This window comes from Mus musculus, chromosome 5 (assembly GCF_000001635.26).
Source record: "Mus musculus strain C57BL/6J chromosome 5, GRCm38.p6 C57BL/6J".
Classification (NCBI taxonomy): domain Eukaryota; kingdom Metazoa; phylum Chordata; class Mammalia; order Rodentia; family Muridae; genus Mus; species Mus musculus.
This window is the reverse complement of record NC_000071.6, coordinates 101,215,244-101,223,174: the sequence shown is the minus strand read 5'-3', so window position 1 is coordinate 101,223,174 and position 7,931 is coordinate 101,215,244.

Sequence of the window (7,931 nt, the reverse complement as noted above, 5' to 3'; positions counted from 1 at the left end):
TAAGCAAATTATAGATGCTTGTACAAATTATAAATGTTTGTAGTAGCTTTGATGATAATTTGTAATAGTTTGAGCTTATTACTAAAAAGACACAAGTCCTCACAAATGAATGAGGAATTTACTACCTCTCTCTCTCTCTTTCTCTCTCTCTCTCTCTCTCCAGTCCAGGATGGGTACAATACAGATGTCATTACTTTCTCCCCGGTAGCTTTCCCGGTCCCAGGGCACTAGCCTTGTCTTTCAGGATTGGCAATTCAGTGCCTTCCCCCACAAGTCATCATCATGAGGAGCAAAAGGCAAGAGTAAACCCAAAAATCCAAATCAAAAATACACCCACAGGCTTACTGGATAGTTCACCACCTCCAAAGCTATCAATCACAGCGCTAAGCACTCATAACACATCTCTATCAAACTCGTGCGGAACTTGGCACTTTGGAGACTGGCTTCTTTCACAGTCATATGTTCCCACTCCCGGTCAGACAGCTTTCGGCTTCACAAGAATGACATCTGCACCTCCAGATGTTCATGTTTTATCAGGCCCTTCTCGGCCATTTTGATCAGGGCACGTGTACACAAATGATACCATAAATCTCCTCACACTTCATGCACTATATCAAATATGAACAACTGCCAAATTTACGCAGAGCTATATTAAGTCTAGGAAATGTAACTTGAGATTTAACACACTATATTATAAGGATCTGCTATTGCTCTAATCCCCCGATTAATACACACTAACACTACTGTACAGATTTATTATGGACCGTATGCTCTCTAATTACCGTTGCCTCCCAAAGATCCCACCCTGCACATCTGCGGGTGATGTGAGCTGCCGTTCCCTGTCCCTACCTCAGCAGGATCTGATAACTATTTTTCAGCTGGACACCTTGATGAAGAGTCTGCCCCAACAATGCCCCAGAAGAGTGGCCGCAATAAACCAAAGGTGAGGGAACCAGTGTTGGCATGAGGGAGGGAAGCTATTCATTGCAGTTGAGAGCCCATCAGCTGAATAGCCTGTCTCTTAGCATTCATTGTTAGCTGAAGAGTTTTATATTGAAGATAGCTACTATGTGGTACCAAACTTCAGCCGTGGACTTACTGAGGGGTGACTTCCTCTCTTGTCACAAAAGAGCTCAAGGAGTGGGAAAATACTGATATGTATCAACACATGCCTTCCTGATTTTAAATCTTTTAGACCAAACGGTTGAGTGAGATGTAAGTTCCAGGGGACTTGAATTAAAATTTTAAAGATTTAAACTATAATTTCAGATGAAGTTCTGCTTAATTATTTTTCCACATTACAAATCAACAGTATTTAGAAACTGTTTTTCCCTTTATTACAGTTTAATGTTCATAGGGTCACACATCACTTTCCTCCAGTTAAACCAGGAAATATAGTATCAAGACATATGCTTTTCCAAACCAGTGTTATGAAATACCATCTTCTGAATATGATGTATCTGTTGCTTGAATTCAAAAGATTTAGTCATTTGTCCTCTAGCCATGAAGCAAACCAGCAAAGTGGTTTACAATACAATGTTGCATATTTTTGTAATTAAAGAGAAACAAAGACTTCAAGAACTCGTTCTAGCTCTGAAGTTTTTTATCATAAGGAAACAGCCTGAGATTCGGTCTCAAATAGCCTGAGATTCCGTCTCTCGCTCTGACATTTTTCCTACTGCCCAAGACAGTTTTCTTTTTTTTTTAATTATTTATTCTTTATACTTCATATTTTATCCCCCCCCCCCCCACATCTACCCTCCAATTATTCCATATCCCATACTTCCTCCCCAGCCCCCCTGTCTCCACTTGGATGTCCCCACCCTCCACCCCATCTGACCTCTAAACTCCCTGGGGCCTCCAGTCTCTTGAGGGTTAGGTGCATCATCCCTGAATGAACACAGACTCGGAAGCCCTCTACTATATGTGTGTTGGGGGCCTCATATCAGCTGGTATATGCTGTCTGTTTGGTGGTCCAGTGTTTGAGACATCTCGGGGGTTCAGATTAATTGAGACTGCTGGTCCTCCTACAGGATAGCCCTTCTCCTCAGCTTCTTTCAGCCTTTCCCTAATTAAACAATAGGGGTCAGCTGCTTCTGTCCATTGGTTGGGTGCAAATACCTGCATCTGACTCTTTCAGCTGCCTGTTGGGTCTTTCGGAGGGCAGTCATAATCAGTCCCTTTTTGTGAGTGCTCCATAGCCTCTGTGTTAGGCCTTGGGACCTCCCCTTGAACTGGATCCCACTTTGGGCCTGTCACTGGACCTTCTTTTCCTGTCACTGGCTGTCGCTGTCTGCACTTACACGGACACCAAGGTGGGTTCACGCAGCAACTTCTTTTACTTGTGGCTTTTTCCCCTACAGCTCTCTTCCCCAGCAGCCTCTTCTTCTTCTGTCCTTCTTGCAGCTTTTCTTACAACTTCACTTACAACAGCTTCTATACTACAACTCGCTTCTACTTAGGGCAAGGGCTAAACAACAACTCCTATACTCACACAACTGATCTCATCTAGCTCTACCCCACCTCATCCAATCAGAATTCACACACGCTCCAGGCATGAGCTCAGGTCGGTCACCGATAGGCTGACAGGTCCAGCTCACAAGGAACAGCCCAGCCTGGCAGGCAGCCCACGCATGCTTTTTCACTGTGCAGGCAAGGCAGTAAACAAGTGGGTTTCACGGGGTCTGCAGCCACACCCGCTTCCCGCAACTGGCTCCTCTCCATTTCCATTCCTGTAATTCTTTCAGACAGGAACAATTATGGGTCAGAATCGTGACTGTGGGATGGCAACCCCATCCCTCAAGTGATATCCTGTCTTCCTACTGGAGGTGGGCTCTATAAGTTCCTTCTCCATACTGTAGGGCATTTCATCAAAGGTCCCTCCCTTTGAGTCCTGAGTTTGAGTCCCTTTGAGTTTGAGTCTCTCACCTCCCAGGTCTCTGGTGCATCCTGGAGTGTCCTCCTAACCTCCTAACTACTGAGGATGGCTGTTTCCATTCTTTCTGCTGGACCTCAGGGCTTCAGTCATTTTCCCTCACACAATACCAGATCAGGTTCCCCTCTCCTCCTCCCCAATCCCCCCCCCATCTGCTTCCCCTCCCAGGTCCCTCCCTCCCCACTTGTGATTGCATTCTTCTCCCAAGTGAGACTGAGGAGTCCTCACTTGGGCACTTCAGCTTATTGACCTTTTTGAGTTCTGTGGACTGTAACTTGGGTATTCAGAACTTTTTTGGGGGGTAATGTCCATTTATTAGTGAGTATATACCATGTATGCCCTTTTGTGTCTGAGTTACCTCACTCAGGATGATATTTTCTAGTTCCATCAATTTGCCTGCAAAACTCAGGATGTCCTCATTCTTATTAGCTGAGTAGTATTCCATTGTGTAAATGAAACACATTTTCTGTATCCGTTCTTCTGTTGTGGGACATCTAGGTTGTTTCCAGCATCTGGCTATCACAAATAAGGCTGCTATGAACATGGTGGGGCATCTTTTGGGTATATTCCCAAGAGTGGTATAGCTGGGTCTTCAGGTATATCTATTTCCAATTTTCTGAGGAACTTCCAGATTGATTTCCAGAGTGGTTGTACCAGTTTGCAATCCCACCAGCAACTCCCTTCACAGTAGCCACAAATAATATAAAATATCTTGGAGTAACTGTAAGCACACAAGTGAAAGGCCTCTATCACCATAACTTCAAGTCTCTCAAGAAAGAAATCAAAGAAAGTCTCAGAAAATGGAGAGATCTCCCATGCTCATGGATTGGCAAAATTAACATAGCAAAATGGCCATCCTACCAAAGGCAATCTATAGATTCAACACAATCCCCATTAAAATTCCAACACAATTCTTCAAAGATATGGAAAGAGCAATTCTCAAATTCATCTGGAAAGGAAAAAAAAAAACCCAGAATAGCAAAAACAATTCTTAACAATAAAAGAACTGCTGGGGAAATCACCATCCTGGACCTCAAGCTTTACTATGGAGGAATAATGATTAAAAACTGCATTGTATTGGTACAGAGACAGACCCATTGATCAATGGAATAGAATCGAAGACCCAAAAATAAAACTACATACTTATAGTCACTTGATCTTTGACAGAGAAGCCAAAACCATACAATGGGAAGAAAAAAAAAGAAAGCATCTTCAATAAATGGAGCTGGTCTACCTGGCTGTCTGTATGTAGAAGAATGAAATAGACCCATATTTGTCACCTTGTACAAAGCTCAAGTCCAAGTGGATTAAGGACCGCAACATAAAACCAGATACACTGAATCTAATAGAAGAGAAAGTGGAAAGGATCTTGAACTCATTACACAGTGGGAGATTTCCTAAACTGCACTCCAATGGCTCAGGCTCTAAGATCAAGAATTGTTAAATGGAACCTCGTGAAACTGGAAAGCTTCTGTAAGGCAAAGGATGTCGTCAATAAGACAAATTGGCAACCTACAGATTGGGAAAAAAATCTTCACTAACCCCACATCCGATAGAAGGATAATATCCAAAATACATAAGGAACTCAAGAAGTTAATCACCAAATAACCAAACAACCCAATAAATAAAAGGGGGTATAGAACTAAACGAAGAATTCTCAACTGAGGAATCTCGAATGGCTGAGAAGCACCTAAAGAAATGTTCAAATTCCTTAGTGATCAGAGAGATGCAAGTCAAAAGGACCCTGAGATTCCATCTTACACCAATCAGAATGGCAAAGATCAAAATCTCAGGTGACAGCAGATGCTGGTGAGGATGTGGAGAAAGAGGAACACTCCTCCATTGCTGGTGGGATTGCAATCTGGTTCAACCATTCTTTTTTTTTTCTAAAGAGTTATTTATTCTATGTATATGAGAACACCATTGCTCTCTTCAGATACCCCAGAAGAGGGCATCAGACCCATAACAGATGGTTATGAGCCACCATGTGGTTGCTGGGAATTGAACTCAGAACCGCTGGAAGAGCAGTCAATGCTCTTAACCGCTGAGCTATCTCTCCAGCCAGCCCTACTGTTTTCTTAAAAAGCATTCAAGGGCAAAACTTTGAAGTACAGTGCTACTGAAATACGTAAAGGCAAGATTAGTCAGGAGAAGCTTGAATACAATGAAGAACAAAGCGATAGGGCTCCTTACAAAGTATCAATACTAACTATATGACAAGAGTGTCACAGACAGTGAGGCTTCAGCTGAAGGATCAATGAAAACCAGAGACAGAACAAAAAGTAAAAAACCAAGTCCATGTTGTCATGGCCACCTGGTAATAAATGTACCCTGCACTGGGCCTGGTGGTACAGGCCTGTGATGGGAGCTGCTAGGGAAACTGAGGCAGTGAAGTCACAATTGCAAGTAACTCTTGAACTACATAGAAAGGCCAAGGCTAGCCTGGCTGACATAGAGCCAACCTCAAAATAAAAAAGAGCTGGCAATGGTGTTCAGTGGCAGAATCGCTCCTTAGCATTCACAAGGCCATAGGTTAAACACACACACACACACAGAAACAGACAGACAGACACACACACGTGTGCTCACACGCATGCGCTTGTGCATACACACACTTTTATTTATACCTTATTAATTTAACTCTCTTCTAAATTACTTTGGTGCACATCAAAAACAATAAAAACAAACAAACAAACAAACAAAAAATAAGCAAATGCTGTGAACCCCACCTTTATAAGTTTTACATCAGAGCACACACAATTTTGTCTCCTAACTGAGCTTGCTCACTTTGTATGGGCCTTTCAGCCTGTCTCTCTCCCAAAGCTTCCCTCGTGCTTGTGAATCACGATTAGATTTAAAATGAGTCACAAGAAATGTGTTGCTTATAAACAACGCATCAGAGTTTCCATTTTGTAGTCCAGAAAGAATGAAAACTGAAAGGTTCCTGATTTGCCCTAGGGGGACAAAGCTGAAAGAAAAGCCTTGAAAACCCCACAGCCTCGGTTTTGCCTACCTGCTCCTAGCAAGTGACTGTGCCCAGGCCAGAAAGTGGGAGCTTTTCCATGACACACAACAGCAACCTGCTAAGACTTTCAGCTTTATTTCCCAAGTGTAGGTAAATTCGTTTTAGTGATACAACAGATGAGTCATACAGTCAGGAGATTACAATCACATACCAAAATGTTGTGGTCACATGCCAGGCTAACAAAAAGGAATATCAGATGTTAGGTACTGCCTAAGAGGACTCGTGGCACAGCGAGGTGATGCTAGAATACTCCAGATGTGGAAATACCTACAAATCTGTGACAGAATAGTAAAGATTCGTACATTGTGATGGTTAATCACAACGGTCAGCGTGACCACATCTGGAATCAACTACAAACCCAAGCAGCTGAGCACACCTGTGAGGGATTCTCTTGATTGGATCATCTGAGCCAGGAGACCAGCCCTCAATCTGGAGCATACCTCCTGGGGGTGGCCCACATAAAGGACATGGAAGAAGGAAGCTTTTGCTCTTTGCCTGCCTGCCCTCACTCTTGCTGGCAAGTTCATCTTCTCTGTTGCTGAAACACTCCTTCACTGGTGTTAGATCCCACTTCTTCTGGACTCCAACATAGACCAGAGAGTAGCTGAAACATCTAGACTTGTGGATGAAACAACTACTAAATTCTTCTCCTTTCAGTCAGAAGCAGTGATTGGTGGACTCCAGGGTCCACAGCTTCTAAGTCATTCTGATAAATCCCCTTTTGATATGTAGAGTTTATTCCATCAGTTCTGTTCCTCCAGAGAGCCCTGACTTATATATACATTTTTTCACTAAAAGGCATAAAATGAACTAATAGTATGATACTGCCCACACTTCATTTTCACTGTCTTCAAATTTATACACTTCCTACCCTAATATTTATTCTCCTTTTCAACACCATCAATGGGTGGGAAATTGTATCTAAACATTGAGATAGGCAATTCAACCCTTTCTAAAGTAACATGTATTATTTTAAAAATAGGAATAGTCATCTTAAATCAGCAAGATATACCAAGTAATATAACTGTTTATGTAATGTTAGCTGGCTGACTGGCCAAAGCTATGTGTCATTGTAACAAAGTCATTGTACATGTGTACATGGCTTCTATCTGTCAAGACGATTCATGATTTTCTTCACTAAAACCTTCCTTTTTATTATTTGATTATTATTATTGAATCTAGATGCTCACAAAGGGATATAAATTCAAAGAATACAGGCTTGAAATAAACTCCAAATATCACCTTATCCAGGCCTCACTTTATGTGAAAAAATTATATATATATATATATATATATATATATATATATATATATATACACACACACACACAGAATCATCACATAAAGCCCCCAATGAAAGCTCTCTGGTCATGAGCATGACCTAATAATACAGAAAACATCCCTGTTTGATTCTAACTCTCCTGACCACCCCTGATAAACACCAAATATATATATATAAAGTTTCGGTATAAAAAGGAATGGTCAATACAAACAAGAGAAGATCCACCATGCTTGTTTACTTCTCAAGAGAATCCTAAGCTTCTTGACTTGCTCCTAAGTATCTGGAAACAGGTACCGACAATCTCAAGGCAAATAGAAAATGAAAATAAAAATGTGCTCACTCTACTGATATCTTAGAATGCCTACTAAGTATTGCCAGAGAATCATCCAAGGTAATAACAACATGCATGAACGCCAAAGCCTGGGCTCTAGAATGCAGCCCTTGCTTCCCTTACTCCGTCTGTGTTCCTACATGACACCTAATTTTGATGTACAGAAGTAGTAATAGCCATAAGATTTTTGCAGACATGCAGATTTATGTAAAAGAACATCAAGAACAACATCTGGGCACACTGTTGTCTACTATCATGTTGATGACAAGGTGATGAATGACAATGGTGATGATGATGGTGGTGATGGTGATGATGATGATGATGATGATAATGACAAGGTGATAATGCTTTGTAAACA